This window comes from Myotis daubentonii, chromosome 1 (genome assembly GCF_963259705.1).
Source record: "Myotis daubentonii chromosome 1, mMyoDau2.1, whole genome shotgun sequence".
NCBI classification, from domain to species: Eukaryota; Metazoa; Chordata; class Mammalia; order Chiroptera; family Vespertilionidae; genus Myotis; species Myotis daubentonii.
In genome coordinates this window covers 91240345-91256858 of record NC_081840.1, presented here as the reverse complement: position 1 = coordinate 91256858, position 16514 = coordinate 91240345, and the positions used below count along the sequence as shown (strand labels likewise).

General features: G+C 41.1%; 1 protein-coding gene across 3 annotated transcripts in view; it reads left to right on the top strand.

The window, feature by feature from the left end:
• The window catches only part of SLC25A21 (solute carrier family 25 member 21), a 553761-nt gene that overhangs the window by 400762 nt on the left and 136485 nt on the right, over positions 1–16514 (top strand). The window lies entirely within an intron of this gene.

Genomic DNA, 16514 nt, shown 5'->3' with positions numbered 1-16514 from the left:
TTAGCCACATTTTTTAAAAGTAAAAAAGTCCATACTTACTCAAATACTTCTTATGGATTGCAAGGATTAAAGTTTAGTCCTAGCAAAATGATGAAGTTAGGTTTAATGGGGAAAGGTTTTACACTTCTTGAGCTTTTAAATTAAATCTAAATTAATTAAAATAAATTTATTACCTTAGTTGCTCTAGCTACATTTCAACTACTCACTAACCACATGTGACTAGTGACTACCATACTGGACGGTGCAGTTTTAAGCTTTTGTGGATTCCACACAAAGCTCTAGTGCTATTTTAATAGTCTTTCTGTATGTAGTTATTGTTTAGAAGAAATGTGATAAAATAAAGATAAATTGCTTTCTACTGATGCGGTAGAAATCAGAGTAAAGAAATTGCTTCTGTGCTGGACTGATTTCTTTTTCTTCTTTTGAATATCAACATAAAATTAAAATATTATTTATTTAAATAGTTGGTGTGTATTTTTAACCTTTTATTTTTATTACATTTATTGGGGTGACATTGGTTATTAGGATCATATAGGTTTCAAGTGTAGAGTTCTATGATGCATAATCTGTATATTGTATTGTGTACCCACCACCCAAAGTCAAATCACCTTCCATCACCATATATTTGTCCCCCTTTACTTAACCTCACTCCCCAACCCCTTCCTTCTGATAACCACCCTACTGTTGTCTGTATCTATGAGTTTCAGTTTTATACCCACATATGAGTGAAATCATATGGTTCTTAGCTTTTTCTGACTTATTTCACTTAGCATATTATTCTCAAGGTCCATCCATGTTGTCACGAATGGCAGTATTTTATCTTTTCTTATGGATGAGTAGTATTCAAGTGTGTATACTTACCACATCTTCTTTATCCAATCCTCTATCGAAGGACACTTTAGCCACTGTGAATAATGATTCAGTGAACACAGGGGTGCATATATCTTTGTGAATAAATGTTTTCACGTTTTTCAGGTAGATACCCAGGAGAGGGATTGCTGGGCCATATGGTAACTCTATTCTCAATTTTTTAAGGCACTGCCAGACTGTTTTTCACAGTGGCTGTACCAGTCATTGGACTGATTCTAAGTGCACTTATTTCCCTGGTTTTAGCTGTGCACGTGTGTGTGCTGGGAGGCTTGATAGGGAAAGAGCAGAAGCGTGGGAGAGAGGAGAACATGGCTAATTGAACAAGCTCTGACTAAAACAACAACAACAAAAAACACCCCAAAACCAGATACCACCCTCCTCTTTGAATCTCATCATGAAGTCCTGGTAAGTTTAAGCTGTTGCATATATCCCAAGTCATTACATTGATGATGAGGGATATTGAAAAGGGGTTGGTGTGGGTTTCCTATGTATGGTGAAGGGCAATGGTAATATTCCTTACGAATATATTAATTTGGAAAAATAACTTTCTATCTTAAGCTTATTATAGCTTATATAAAACATGAAATTTTAAAACTAAACAGTAAAAATATATTTTCCCCTCATTTTATCTTCTCCTAGGGGATGAATGTGTTTTCTAGTTCCCCTTTTTCTGAAATAAGAAAAAGGGTCAACAGTTATTACCAAAGACTTTCTAATATACTAGGAAAAATACTTAGAGACAATAAACCCTTAAAAAATGGGATTCTTGAACTCTGTACCTGGATATTCACACAGACAATCTTTATAATGCCTCAGGTTAGACACTTTGTCAAAACTGCCTGGCCCCCATGTGTGAGACACTTTCCACACTGAGTGAAGGTGTTGAGATGTTTGGTATAATAATAATTTTCATACATCTGGGTGCTTATGTAGCATCTTTTTTGGGGGGGACTAATGGCAGTAAAAACAATGTGAATAATATCAAATAAATGTTAAAGAGAACTTTGTAGCAATAAAAAAAGAGAACTTTGTGATTAGTTCTTTGAATGCAAATACTATATGACATATCCATGGCATATCCAGATAGGCACAAATATGTACCCCCCCCCAAAGAAATAACACAGCAAAAACATGATTCTATGTTTATTTCTCTCTTTTTGTTTTTGTGAACATTCCTATTTCTAAATGTAAAGACTTGGACTCTACATGGTATAGAAGAATTATGCACTGTATACAATGCACAGTCCTGTAGAAAGCAATAATGTTCTCTCTCTGTGGTGAAGCAAACCATTGGGGGAAAGGACACAAAAGCAGATGATAGCCATCAGAGAGATGAGGAGTGAAAGAAAGGAAACTTTACCAGGAAAAATGAAGGTGTATTTTTTGGTAGGCAAGGTTTGAGGTGCCTGCAAATGGCCTCCGTCTGTGTAAGTTGCCATGACTCACAGTCTGGCCTGAAGGGGTGGGCTTGCTGGCCACGTTCGCACAAGAACTCCATCCCCTGAGCATGACTAAGTGTGCCAGTGGGAGACAGCTGACTCCCTAAAGAATTTTAACTGCGATATGGGTTTTTAGTGAGCAAACCTACAGAAAATAGGGGACACTCTCAAATTAAGATGATTTGAAGAGTGTATATAAATGGGTTTATTACAAAGGTAGGTATGGGCAGGGTGTAAGGAAATAGGAAGGAAGAACTAAGGATTCTGGGGCTACCAGCAGCAGGAGATAAAGCTGCCAGTACCTCTAAGTTCAAATGCATGTGTGAAGGGAAAGGTTACCAGAACTTGAAAGATCAAAGTCGTGAAGAGAAGGGCTGCGTAAGAGGAGCAGTGAACTTCTGGGGACAAAGACAAGCCTGAGGAAGCCTCACAGGAAGGAGCCAGACAAATAATACACATACTCATTTTTGTCACGTGTTCCTGTCACCTGCCAGGGCTTTTCATTGACCACTTCTAACTGGAAGGCAGAGAACACAGGTGTCTTTTGATGTAATCCGTTCAGATCACCTCTCAGGGCAGTGAACAGGGTGGGAAAGAGGAGAGAGAGAATCTCGAGGAGCAAATGGAAGCTATTTGGCACGCGTGGTGGCAGAAAGGAATAAATGGTGGATATTAGGTTTGTGTCATATTACACTGAGGCTGGTTACTCTGTCAAAGTCAGTGTTGTGTGGGGGGCGGTGGGGGAGAAGGGAGGTGAGGAAGCCAAGTGACTAGAAGGAACTGGTCTGCAGAGAGTGGCCGAGACAGGACATTCTTGATTCTTGGATCAGTTAAGGCAAATCCAGATGCAGTAACAAATAACCCCCTAAGTTGCAGTGGTTTACCCCAATAAAATATACTCACATAGTAGTCCAATGTGAGTATTTCCAGGGTAGGAAGTTTTCCTCAGTGTGTGATTTAGGTTCCTTTCATCTTGTGACTTGTACCCACTAGAGCTTCCTTATTGCAGGTGATGCAGAGCTGATGTGATAAGTAGCTAGTTTTGATGTAAAATGTACCTTACAAAGTTCATCTTGCAGGTAGAACAAGAGAGGGAATGGAGAAGCCCCACTTACTTCTTAAAAGCCTCAGTCTAGAAATGACATACACTACTTCAGTTAGATTCCATTGAAAGAAACTATTACCTACACTTGGGTGTATGGGGGCTGGGGATCTACTCACTACCTGGTTGTGCAGGTATCTCCCAGCATCAACTTCACATAACGGAAAAGGGATCAGGAGGCTTGAGGTGGACTTATCGCTTCCACCACAGTCTCTGGTGGATTTCCCCTGCGCCAGTCCCAGGAGAACTCATTATACCTCCTTGCCACACAGGGTCTCTCTAATAGCCCCCTCCCTCCCTCCAGTCTGTATCACCTTGAGACATATAAGTTGTAGCAATTAAAGCCCTTGGTGAAGCTAAAGGTAGGTATTGCAATATAGCAAAAAGGGTATCTGTTTATGCCTCATATTTCTAGAATATTCAAATTAGGGATTTAAAAAAATTCTTTATCTTATTTGTATCTGAAAGTCTGGTATCTTTAATTGTATACTTGTTTACCTATGGCAAAATATTTTCTTAAGTCATAAAAACATTCAGAAATTGCATAGCATTTTAATTCTCTTGAAACTCAATCTGACACAAGTAATATTACTAAAAATATCTATTTAAATCTATCTTAATTGCAGCAATCTCTCTTGGTATTGCATATTTAAAGTTGTGAATATAATGACTAAACCATAAAAATACTTATTTCTCCAATCCTTTTTCCCCAAGTTGTCTACATTCAAGGGAATGAAAAAATAGGGAATACATGCCAACAATTCTATAAATTATATGAAGATTTTTTTAAAGAGACAATTCAAAGTATGGAATTGCAGCTGTTCCATGATTTCTGCCAAAATTTGACCTAATGCACATGAGTAAGAGTGGGCTTAGCAGTTCCAAAAGTATTTTTACTGGGAAGTAGAATCCTTTGCAGTCGTTCTCTCTCTCTCTCTCTCTCTCTCTCTCTCTCTCTCTCTCTCTCTCTCTCTCCCCTCCACCCAAAATGGATAATAACAGAACCAACAGAAAACCACAGTGATATAGTCACAATTCTAGAAATATTTAGATTTTCCAAGAGTCATTTTCACATTTTTCTCAAATTTTCAAACTAAACATGCATCTATGAGAATCTAAATAATAGACACCATGCAGTCCATGGGGAAGAAAACAAACACCAAAACATGGAAAGGCGTTTTGTTTGCAGAATCAAACAGAAACGGAATGCACTAAACAAATAGTGGGACACAATGAAGAAGGGATCGTCATGGCTGGCGACAGCTGTGCTTTGCGGCATCATCCTTACCCTCATCCTAAGTTATAAACTAGTTCTTAATAAAGGACTCTTTATTAAGCCCTCGAAGTGGAGAGATCCTGAAGGGATAGCAGCACATACGCAGGGCCATCCTTCCACCTGCCTGAGGAGCTGTACCTGAGCAGGACCACAGAGCCCAGGGGAGAAGACACCAGGGAAAAGGAGGCTGGCTGCCCTTCCCTTCTCTCAGAACAGCTCATTCTCAGAGAAAGTTCAAACTCAGCCAGACCACTTTTCTCAGAACCTCAGCTCTCAGGCACAGAACTGAGAAACAAAACATATGCATAGACGGTCTCTGAACAACCAAAATCGATGTTGCAAAGGCCAAACACTAATGTCCATGGACCTGATTCATAGTAGGCCCCTCAAGCCCTCACTAAGAGCCATGACCAAGCTGGTTGTCTGGTCCTCAGTTCACTGCTGGTCATGAGAGACTGATTACAGGTCATAGGAGGAATGCAGGAAAGAGTGGGAAGAGGTGAGGGAAGCAGGGAAAGTGGCTTAGGGGCATGGAGGACAAAACCATACAGAGAAAGCAATCAGCAAAACACTGTGAGGCCATTAAAGTATGGAGTGGCCTGCCCAAGCCTTGCCAGGCCCCAGGAGATAGCTGTGTAACAATAACACAGGAGGATAACTACCATTCAGAAGGTCCCTACCAACCTCAGGCACTATAAAAATGCTATTTTGGGTTCCCTGTGTACTATCTAAGGAGACAAGCAAGAATATGACAAATCTGGGAAGAATTGCCTGTTTTTAATGCTGGAATGCTACCTGTTTGTCTCCTATTAGAATGCAAACTCCTGGGAGAGGGTTGATGTCTTCATAAAGCAGAGTGTAAAACCTAAGTGCCCGTACAGAGTAGCCACTCAAATAGTAATTGGTTTGAGTTCTCTGTAAATTCCACTGTTTCGAAACGTGTTTTGTTCTTTTATACTCAATGATAAGGTTTTACTTGTGAAGGGAGAGGATAAATCTCCAAAGGTTTAAATCTAACCTTCATACTTATTTGATGACTAATTGAATGAGAGTGCACTGAGTTTTATTGGACACAACCGAAACTCTTCTAGCAATAGTTTGGAGGAGGAGGTTCAATCTTATGTATTCACTACTTGAGTCTTACTTGAGTCTCATTTTAAATGAATGCCTTACGTTTAGTTTTTAAGATTTTAGGTAACCTGGATTAACCAAGATATCCAAATATCTGCATCTTAATTAGTAGAACAAAGAGGGTTTTGTGTTTGTTTGTTTTTATGGTAACTGCATCCTAAAATGCAAGGTTACATTCAGATAAAAGCTGGTAGTTGGATTAAGATCAGCATTTTATAAAATTAAATGACTTGAACTGTCTTATAGTGCTTTGCTACCTGCCAAAGTACCCACCTGTAATTCTGCCAAAAATATCAGGTTTTTTTTTATTAAACATTTGGTTGATTATCAAAGCATAGTCTTCTGTACAAGTTCTGAAGACAAGTTAAGCCTGCTCCTGGGTGGGAATAATTCACACATCTCTTCGGTTGCCAGTGTTCTAAGTGACTTTTAATTATTTTTAGTATGTTATTTGATGATAATAAGGAAAACACACCCTTCTGCTGGGGCTCTTTTGAGCATGGGTTCATGACATAATGGAATACTCATTATCAAAATATTTAGTGGAGAGAAAGAGAAAGGGAGGGAGGGAGAGGGAGAAGGAGAGAGAGAGAGACAGAGACAGAGAAATTTATAAAGCTCATTAGTTGATATTGGCCTTGAGGACGTTCCCTAGTCACACAGTAGGTATTTAAACATTTGGAAATAAATAAACCCATAAAATAGGTGCTAGATAAATATAGAAATATATTTTTGGAAAGGTCTAGAATGTATCAACCCAGTGTCTGCAATGAGAGGGCTGAAAGGAATCACATGAGGTCTTTTGCTCTTCAAATAAGAGGGCATCGAAACTCTTCTACAAAGATGTCCATCCCGCCTCCCCATGAAGAGATCTCTCTCCATCCACAGTCTATACTCCTGCCGGTGACAGCTCAAAGTAAATGGACACCATTGGTGCATCTCTGAAACCTGGCTCCCTCCAGCACAATTCATCCAGGGCTGATTTCCTTAGAGTTCCAGGGATAAACCTCAAAGGTTAGTTGCCTGATGTGCAAGTAACATACTCCCTTTTTGACAACTAAAAAAGCTGGGATTGATAAGAACCAACTTTGCTGGTCATTGACTGAACTAGAGAGACAAATCTGCAGTACAGCTGAGAGACTTCAGTAAACCTACTCCCTCTATCTCATGCCTTTCTAACTTCAATCTGATGCTTTTCCTCTTTTTCTTTTTCAAGTGATTCTAGCCCTACAAATATAAGGAACTGTGAAACTAAGGGGAACCTGAGATGAGATCATCTGTGTAAAACTACTCTCAAAGTTAAAAGTGATTTACAACTAAGCAAGATGGTTACCATTTCTTTGTCATTGGGGGTTCTGGCCACCTATGAAATACTTTTGAAAACTGTGTCCATATTTAAAACTGACAACGACTCATCCAAATCTTGGTAACATATGAGGTCAATCATGATATAACAATGAAAACGTTCCTTGAAATTTCCCTCAACTATGATAGACTTAAGCATGTCTTCTTCCTTATTAGACAAGTTTATTTACTTTCACTTTTATGCTTAAAAATACAAAGAAACAACTCACTTTTTAGTTGTCCTTTCTTTGACATCATTGAAAGTACCGTTCCTTATTAGTGCTGAGCCATAAAACAGGCATATTTGAGCAGTGAAAACGTCGAATGGTACAGTAGGTCTCCAGAGACTCTATGCTCTCTGACAGCTTCCTTACCGGGACCCTGGACTAGGGTTTCTAGTGCAGAATTAATTCCTGTGAAGTGGCCGAGTTCCCAGGGCCAGTAAGAGGGTTCTGCTTTCTAATACCCTGGAAATCTTTTATGGAGGCCAGAAATCAAGAACTTCAGTCTCATCCTGAGCAATGGGCTGATGTTGAACGGGTAAGAATGATATTGTGTGGTTCTCTGTCACCGGGCAATACGTGCTGTTGGTGAATGCTAGCACCCAAGGAGGTAGGTGAGGAGGATCAGAGAGAGCAAGAATAGAGCTAACTTTTCTCTTTTGGGGGAGAAGTTCAAGTTTTTAAAAACTAATTATTTGGGGAATGTGGGAAAACTTTGATACTTGTCATGACTATTATAATTTTAACATTTGATTGATGAAGTTGATGTAGCTCTCTCTGTTCTCATTGCCTAGATAATGGGTTTCATTTCCGATATGTGAGCCATCCTTCCCTCATTCCCACACACAAGTTGGTTTCATACTAATGAACCACTGCAATCGCCAGCCATATCCCAGTGCACTTGGGAAAATGTAGGTGGCTGCATCTGGCTGTGAGGTCATTTGTTGACATTAAATGTAAATTTAATTGAATTATATATAGTACATATGTGTATATTCAAAGAGTGGCAGCACTCTCATCTAATATTAAGTATAGGTTTATAATGTCACATTCATTTCACAAAACAAAATGTCTGAGAGTCATGCCAGTCAAGCTTTTGTTTAATTGAAACCAGTTTATGCTTGGAGCATTTTAATTATACAACTATTTCAATTAGCCTATTTTATTACTTGCGGTTTAACATTATTAGATTTAGGTTGTAATCTCTAATGATCATTTGTCTCTAACTTGTTAACTAGCATATTGCTATTAAAATAGATTTTAAAATTATATGTCAGTACACTTAGTTATTATCCCACAAGTAATATACACAACTGGAAGAACTTGTGCCAGATGGTAGGATAATGTCTCTTATCATGATTCACTTTACAACGTCAAATTTTATGCAGATTCAAATACTAGAAGTACTATATGTCTTATAATTATGTAAGGTGCACAAAACTAGACCTATTTTATCACAATAATCAGGGACAAATAGGTAAATGTCTATTGTCACAAAATTTTGGTTAGCAAAATGATGGGCCATCTATAGTTTTATTTAAATACTGTTAAGGTATAAATTGTGAAATGTACAGTGACAGAATAGCAGACTTTAAATCTCCTTGGCTTATGAAATGAGACTGCAATTAGATGTGTCTAGGATCACAGGAAATTACTTAAAGTGTAATTAGTCTATCTGGGTTGATCTGATATTTCAGAGAGATAATATGTTTGAGGCTTTGTTAAAAAACTTGTTCAAAATTACATGGTACAGATTTCTCTTGCTTTTGTGGCCTTGCCAAGATGTTGTTACTTTATCTGTAGTAATTATCTAGGCTGACAGAGCACTCCAGGTTACATAGTTCTTCAAATTATAAACTGTTTTATAATCATGGAGAGAAATTTATTGGTCTCCTTTACAATATCATAAACACTAAGTCAAAGCATAGCCCAACCCACCTAGCCCTGCCTACACCGAGTAAAGACACTCACACTTTAAACAGGCAAAGGACATCTATTTATTTATTACTTATTTCCAGGTATAGGTTTCTGTTTCTTTTATAAAGAGATGCTTCTAGGAAGATGACTGAGCAACAATCAGGAAAAGTCTTTTTCTTTTCCCTGGATTTTTAGAATAATTTGATAAACAGCCAACCCTGTCTGAGTACAGCTTAGAACTTCAGTCAGCGCTCACTGCCAGGGCACAGCCAAACTCAAGATGCTTGTAGGTTTGTTAGCATTGTTTTGTGGTGGTAACTTATGCCAGGCCCAGACTGTGAACCCAGCAGACCCAGACTGTGAAGGCAATGCTTAAGTCGCAGGTGAACCAAGTTCCTGGGATCTCTATTTAATATTTGTATTCTGCCTTATTTTATAATTGCTTACTAACTCCTCCCTGCCCCTCACATGTTTGTTCCCTTCTAGGGGGCAAGATCTGGGTCCCCAGAACTCTTAGCCTCACTCTGCCTGCAGAGGGTCACTCAGGAAGTGTGGAGGCAGAGATCTGTCTGGCACTGTAAACCACGCCCTTCCAATGTGATGAAAGGACTCGTGCTCGCCGTTGCTAAGGCAATGTCATGGCTTAGTATCAGTCTGAAATAAAACAAATACCAGCTAACTGTTTTGTTTTTCTAATTACCATTCACAATCACCGGGTACTTAACACTGGAACAATAAAACGGTGGACGTAGAGAAAACTTGGAAGGAAATCTTCCTTTCTAGCACTTACTGAAAAAAACTGACAGAATCGCCTCTAAAATCAGCGCCCCACCGCCCCACCATGTGAGTGCTCTTTCTGCAGGGCTGGCAGACGCAGAGGCCCAGCCCCTGCCGGGCAGCGGGCAGCAGGCTGCCTTCGTGGGGACAGGGGTTTCTTCCTTTGGGGAAGCCTCACTGGTTACCCTTCAGAGTTCAGGAAACAGATAAACATGGTGGGAATTTTTCTAAAGGTGTGCTTTCCAGGGCCTTTCCCCAAAGTTTGTCAGCTAGGGGTGTGCACCTAAGTTTCCCAATCTCGGGCATGTATTTGCACGTTCAGCCTGACTTAGGCCATGCTCAATCAACCAGCAAGAAAACAAACATACCCCTTAGGAGTAGCATCTTATTTGGTAAGATAGGCTAATTATAGTGAATTAAAATCTTTATTTAATCTTCCTACAGTGATCCTTTTAATGTGTCTGTAATTGCAAACCTTTAGTCTGTTAATCTCTGACTCATTAGTGGGTTTCTTAAGTGTTTATTAAGGAGCACGTGTAACATTCTGGTAATTACTAATAATCTTTGTTCGTACACATTTACAAAGATCTCTGCAGGGAGTTTCATTAGGTTCATCACCACTTATTGTCAGTGTACAGTTTTTATTAGCATGCTCCACCCCTATAAAATATGGACCTTTGGACTTTACAAGACAAAATAAAATGTCTCTCTTCTCTCTTATGGCTAACAAACTCAAATATTAAGTCTGTGTGTCCCTGTCCCTTCAAAATCTAAGTGTCCTCTAATGTCTGCTGTCCCATTTTACTGCTAGGAGAAAGGCAATGAGATTAAATTACAATCTCACCAGTGTTTACTATTTATTGGTGGCAACATTGGAATTATAGCCGGTGACTCCTAGTCTGTGTTTCAGGTCCCCAAAGTGCCTCACCTCCTTTGACACAAAGGTGTTATTTTTATGAAGCCCAGTGCATGATGGTAACATAAAATTCCACTCAGGAAAAAAAATGCTTTTAGGGCCTTGGGTGGTAAAGGTCCCTTTCATCCCCATCCTAAACAAAACCAAATCTTCCTACCTTGTGTTTGTTAGCTGAAATCCCTTTAACGGGATGAGTTCTGAGAAACAGTCTATCAAATTAAAAGCCACAGAAGGATAAATGATTGATGGGAATGCTTTTCTGAGTGCAGGGTTGAATAGGGGAAGGTAGGACAGGGCACAAAAATACTCTTGAATTGGAAAATGATTTGGGAATGATCTAGAGATAAACTTCACCTATCTCGTTGCTTTGCTCAGGATTAATGGCAGTATCAGGGGATGGCTTGGACCAGCCCCGCCTCCCAAATCTCCATCAGTTCCCTACCCTAAAGCTCCACAGTTAATCCTACACACTAAGTAAAAAGCAGAGTACATGCCATGCAAAAATAGCTTCAGGACAAATCTCATCACCTACCCTAATCTGACTTTTTGCAACTCAATTGCTGCTCTTCATACAAATCTATAAATTACATGTACATGTATATATACATATGTGTGTGTGTGTGTGTGTGTGTGTGTGTGTGTGTGTGTGTGTCCTAAAGCCAAGAATGGACTCCATCTGACATCATCAGTATTTTTTAAGAAGATGACAGATTACAAAATTACTTTTAATTTGGGAATTTTCAGACAACCTCATCCTATGGCTACTAAGGCAGCAAAGCCATTTTACTTCTTACATACATGCCTTTCTTATGGTCATATCTTAAGAAGTGCTCTACCAAGCTGGCCTAAAGTGGCACTTCTAACTGTGCTGAGAATCAACAACAGACTAGTTTAAAATTTGCTACCACTGACTAAGCACACAGTTAAGTCAGTGGGAAATGCTGTAGTCATGATTCTTGACCAGCTTAGAGAAAATCCTTTTAGTAAGCGAGATCATTCTTTGGTTTTGAAAATATGCTTTTGTTAATGTTGAGCAGCCTTTCCTTGCCCTGATAGGGCAGCTCCCTCCCATTTGTAGGGTGTGCAGTACTGTGTGCCCTGGCGTGGCAGCCGGTGGGATTGCTGGCTCTTGGGCAATGGGACGGAGGCTTTGAGCCACACTCCTTCCCTTGTGTTTTGTTCTGACCGATGTTAGGCACTGAACATTTCTCAAGTGTTATACTTCATGGTCCAATTTGCCAGTTTGGCAGCAATTTTTCCTTCTAATAGAAGAAGTTAGTCATATGGAGGTTCCAGATATGTCTAAACTGCTTTTCTTAGGACCAGGGAAAGGTCCAACCTTTTCTTCTAACTATAATCAAGTGTGGTGTGACTTTGCCTTTGTAATTTTACAAACAGTTGGATTACGTAACTGGAAATTTGTCTCCTCAAGCATAGAGAGAATTTGTTAGCACAGAATGCAGCTTGGAGCATGCTGATGTAAAACTTCAGTCCAAGAGAGAGACCTTTTAAGTTGCTGAAATGTAGTGGAGAGGAAGAAGAAAATTGCTGTTTTACATGATTGACCAAAATGCACTGTAATTATATCAACTTGAAACAGATTCCTTAGGAGAACTGATAACTCTGTGATCACAATAAGCCATGTGCAGTGGAACTAAATACTGCATGTACTTTCTCTGAAGAGTGTAGACACGCAGTATGTGAAATGTGCAATAGAAGAGACAGCTATTCTTGCCTTGGCCTGTTTAATGGGACCTCCAGCTGCTTTAGCAGTAAAGAGTGGTGCATAGACCTTACTGAGGAATTAGTATTTACCATGCCTCTTGCATTGCTCAACAAGGCTGTTGTGGATGCTCCTCATGTAATGTTGCTTTGATGTTGCCACTCCTGTTTGTAATTAGCATAGCATCACTCATCAGACAGTCAGCTTCTAAATGGAATCCTCCTCAAGGATTCCACTGACTGTCTTTGCTGCCTGCTCTAATGTGGGTGGGGAAAGTTTAATCACAGATATTTAGCCCAAAGATAACCTTCCTGTTTTTCCTCGTTAGTCCAGTGTCTCTATGTCATATTGTTTTCTGTCAGCCACAGTCCACCCATTGATCATCTCCAATAAGAGTGATACTAGTGTTAATTCAGTATCAATAAAACTCATTGGCTGACATCTGATATTCCAAAACACTATTCCTAAACATTATTCCTTGCATATAGTAATCATCTATTTGCACCTAACTCCTTCACCTTACCTATAAGTTTAGAGAAATGGAAGCATGGGACAGACTAACGAAACTCAGAGGGGAGCAGGGTAAGGAGGGCAAAAAGAGATTAACCAAAAAAAAAAAAAAATTATATATATATATATATACACACACACACTAGAGGCCCGCTGCATGAAATTTGTGCACAAGTAGGGTCCTTAGGCCTGGCCAGCGATCAGGGCTGATTTGTGGGGCAACCAGTAGGGTGATTGAGGGTCTCCCACTGGCACATGCCTTGGCTGGCCTGGCACTACCTACTCGCCGGCCCCACCCCCTGCTGCCACCGCCAGTGGCCTTCCTCTGTGGGGTGACCTGCAGGGCAATCAGGGAGGCACCCACTGGCACCCGCCTTGGCTGGCCTGTGGGCTGGGGGCAGCTCCTTCATAGAGCATCTGCCCCTTGGTGGTCAGTGTGCATCATAGCAACTGGTCATTCCACCAGTCATTCTGCCATTTGGTCAATTTGCATATTAGGCTTTTATTATATAGGATGCATTAGAGGCCTGGTGCATGAATTTGTGCACAGGTGGGATCCAGCTGGCCTTCCCCCGATCAGGGTCGGGGGAAGTGATTGGGGGTGGGGCTGGCTGGGGGGAGGGACTGCAGGTGGTTGGCTGGCCAGCCTGCCCCCTGGTTGAACTCCCAGTCGAACTCCCAGTTGAGGAGACAATTTGCAGATTAACCTCTTATTATATAGGATAATCCACGGACACAGACAATAGTGCAGTGAAGACCTGGGGGTGGGGGATGGGAGCAGAGTGGAGGGAGTTAGTGGGGGGGGGGGCGAAAGGGGAAGGGCATCTGTAGTATTTTCAACAATAAAGATAAATTTTTAAAAATAATAATAATAGAGGGCAGGATTATGTCTTACTTCTTTATAATGCCTCAAATAATGGAATGCCTAATACATAGTAAATGTTCAAGAACTCTTATCAACTTAATAAATAGTGGATTGGAAATACCATCTGTTGGATTCTGAAAAAAGAAAGAAATTGAAACTAGTGAGTGAAGTGCTTAGACTTCCAATGGCCAGATTAGATAACTAGTTAATTGTGAAATAACTGTAGTACTGTGTTTGTCTTTGCTTAAGCCAACAGAAGGCCTGCCTTACCCAAGCGCGACATCATAGACTAAGCTGATGCCTCTGCCCGGCAGGACACTTTTCAGGCATTGCCTCTGCCCTCTGCTGACTCTCACAGTCCCTTCTGGGGCCAGAGGCACACAACTGTGAAGTGGCCCTGCAGAGTTAGCTGAAGTGCTCAGCTAAGGAGCAGGAAACATTCAAATGACCTGTATCAGACTTTGACTTTTATCTCCTAAATACCCTCCTCTACCCCTCTCAGCTCTCCACCCACCCTGAGCAACTGAATGCCACCAGCAGCTGCTGTAGCACCTGCCCTGAAGGAAGCCAGCAGTTGCCAGTTGCTGTGATGGGATCTTTTCCCTCATTTCTCTTGAAAGGTCTTTTCCTCACTGGCTTTTGTTCCTCGCCCCCACCACCTGACATGCTTTCTCCTAGCTTGCTCTTTCACTTCTCTGAATCCTACAGGGCCAGCTCAAATCCTTTCTCCTTCTTGAAATCCTTTTTGTTCCTCCTCAGGAAGTGGTAATTGCTCCCTCTGATGAACACCTGGGCACATGGTACTGATGCTACTTGACATTTTGGATATACTGCTAATTATTTTTTCTCCTGTGTTTGTTTATTGTGCTTCTTGAAAAATAAAATCTGTAGCATATAGAAATTTTTAAAAATACTTGGTCATTTGAAAGAGAAGCATCTAGAAAAGAATTTGACAGAGGTAAACACACAATAAAAATTATTATAAACTAGGGGCCCGGTGCACGAAATTCGTGCACTGGGTGTGTGTGTGGGGGGGGGGGTGTCCCTCAGCCCAGCCTGCTCCCTCTCACATACTGGGAGCCCTCAGGCATTGACCCCCATCACCCTCCAATCACAGGATCGGCCCCTTGTCCAGGCCTGACGCCTCTGGCCTACGCGTCCGGCCAGGGCAGCGGGGACCTGCAGTGGCAGCGGGGGGCGCCGCGATCGCGCGGGGCTCCGCCCCTGCCCCTGCAGGATGCCTCTGGCTGAGGTGTCTGGCCCGGGCAGCGGGGACCTGCAGCTGCAGCGGCCCCACAATCGTGGGCTTCGCTTTAGGCCCAGGCAAGGGACCCCTAGCTCCTGGGACTGCCAGCTTCGACCGTGCCCAGCTCCCATCGCTGGCTCCACCCCTACTTCCTGCTATCGCTGGCCAGGGTGGAAAAGGCACCCGATTCTCCGATCATGGCTGGGGGGCAGGGCAAAGGCGGCCCCAGGGCCACCTTTGCCCTGCCCCCCAGTTCTTAGCTCCCCCCTGGGTTTCCGATCACTGTCAGTGGCAGGGGGCTTCTTCCTGCTTTCCCTTTCGCCTCCCTGCATTGTGCCTACATATGCAAATTAACCGCCATCTTGTTGGCAGTTAACTGCCAATCTTAGTTGGCAGTTAATTTGCATATAGCCCTGATTAGCCAATGAAAAGGGTAGCTCGTACGCCAATTACCATTTTTCTCTTTTATTAGTGTTGATGAGAAAAATCTATGAGCATGTCATACTTTTATAATATACAAAATATTTTCAAGTTGTTTTCTTAAAAGAGTAGTTAGCCCAACCAGTTTTGCTCAGTGGTTGAGCATTAAGCTATGAACCAGGAGGTCACAGTTCAATTCCCGTTAGAGCACATGCCCAGGTGCGGGCTTGATCCTCAGTAGGGGTGTGCAGGAAGCAGCCGGTCAATGTTTCTCATCATTGATGTTTCTAGCTCTCTCTACTGCTTCCTCCCTCTCTGAAATCAATAAAAGTTTATTTAAACAAACAAAAGAACAATTAGAGAAGAGTCTTAGACTTCCCAACTGGACATAAGGAAATGTTTCACACTCAGCAATGAATATAGGTTACAAATATGCAAATCAGAAATGGAGATTCTGTTCTATCATCTACATGCAGTAGTTCAGAAATACCAAACATGGTCCATCTATTTGAACACCAGACCATGTTCTTGATTCTAGGCAGAACGGCTTACTGAGTCTTCTAGGCCAGTGGTTATACACACACCAGATGCATATCTGGATCCAGACTAATTTAAATGACTTAGCTGTCCTGGTCCACTATCTTCTGATAAGCTTCATGCAATTTAAATTGTATAGATATGGTTCTTGCCTAGAAACAAACCTTTTAAAATTTTCATGCTAGTAATCTTATAAGTTTGGCAAGCAAAACCTTTATGAAGATGAGTATCTAAGGCATTTTAAACTTTGACAATGGTAGGTCTAGAGCTAGGGCTGTGGAATATTACTTGCCAGGTTGAGGGGGATTAAAAAGGGTCATGTTGAATATATTATTTTAAAAAGGAAAATTATTTTAAAAGAAAAAGGATTACCCAACAAATTCATCCCTTTTATTACATTTCTGTTGCCACCATTCATATTCTGACATTCTTATCTTCA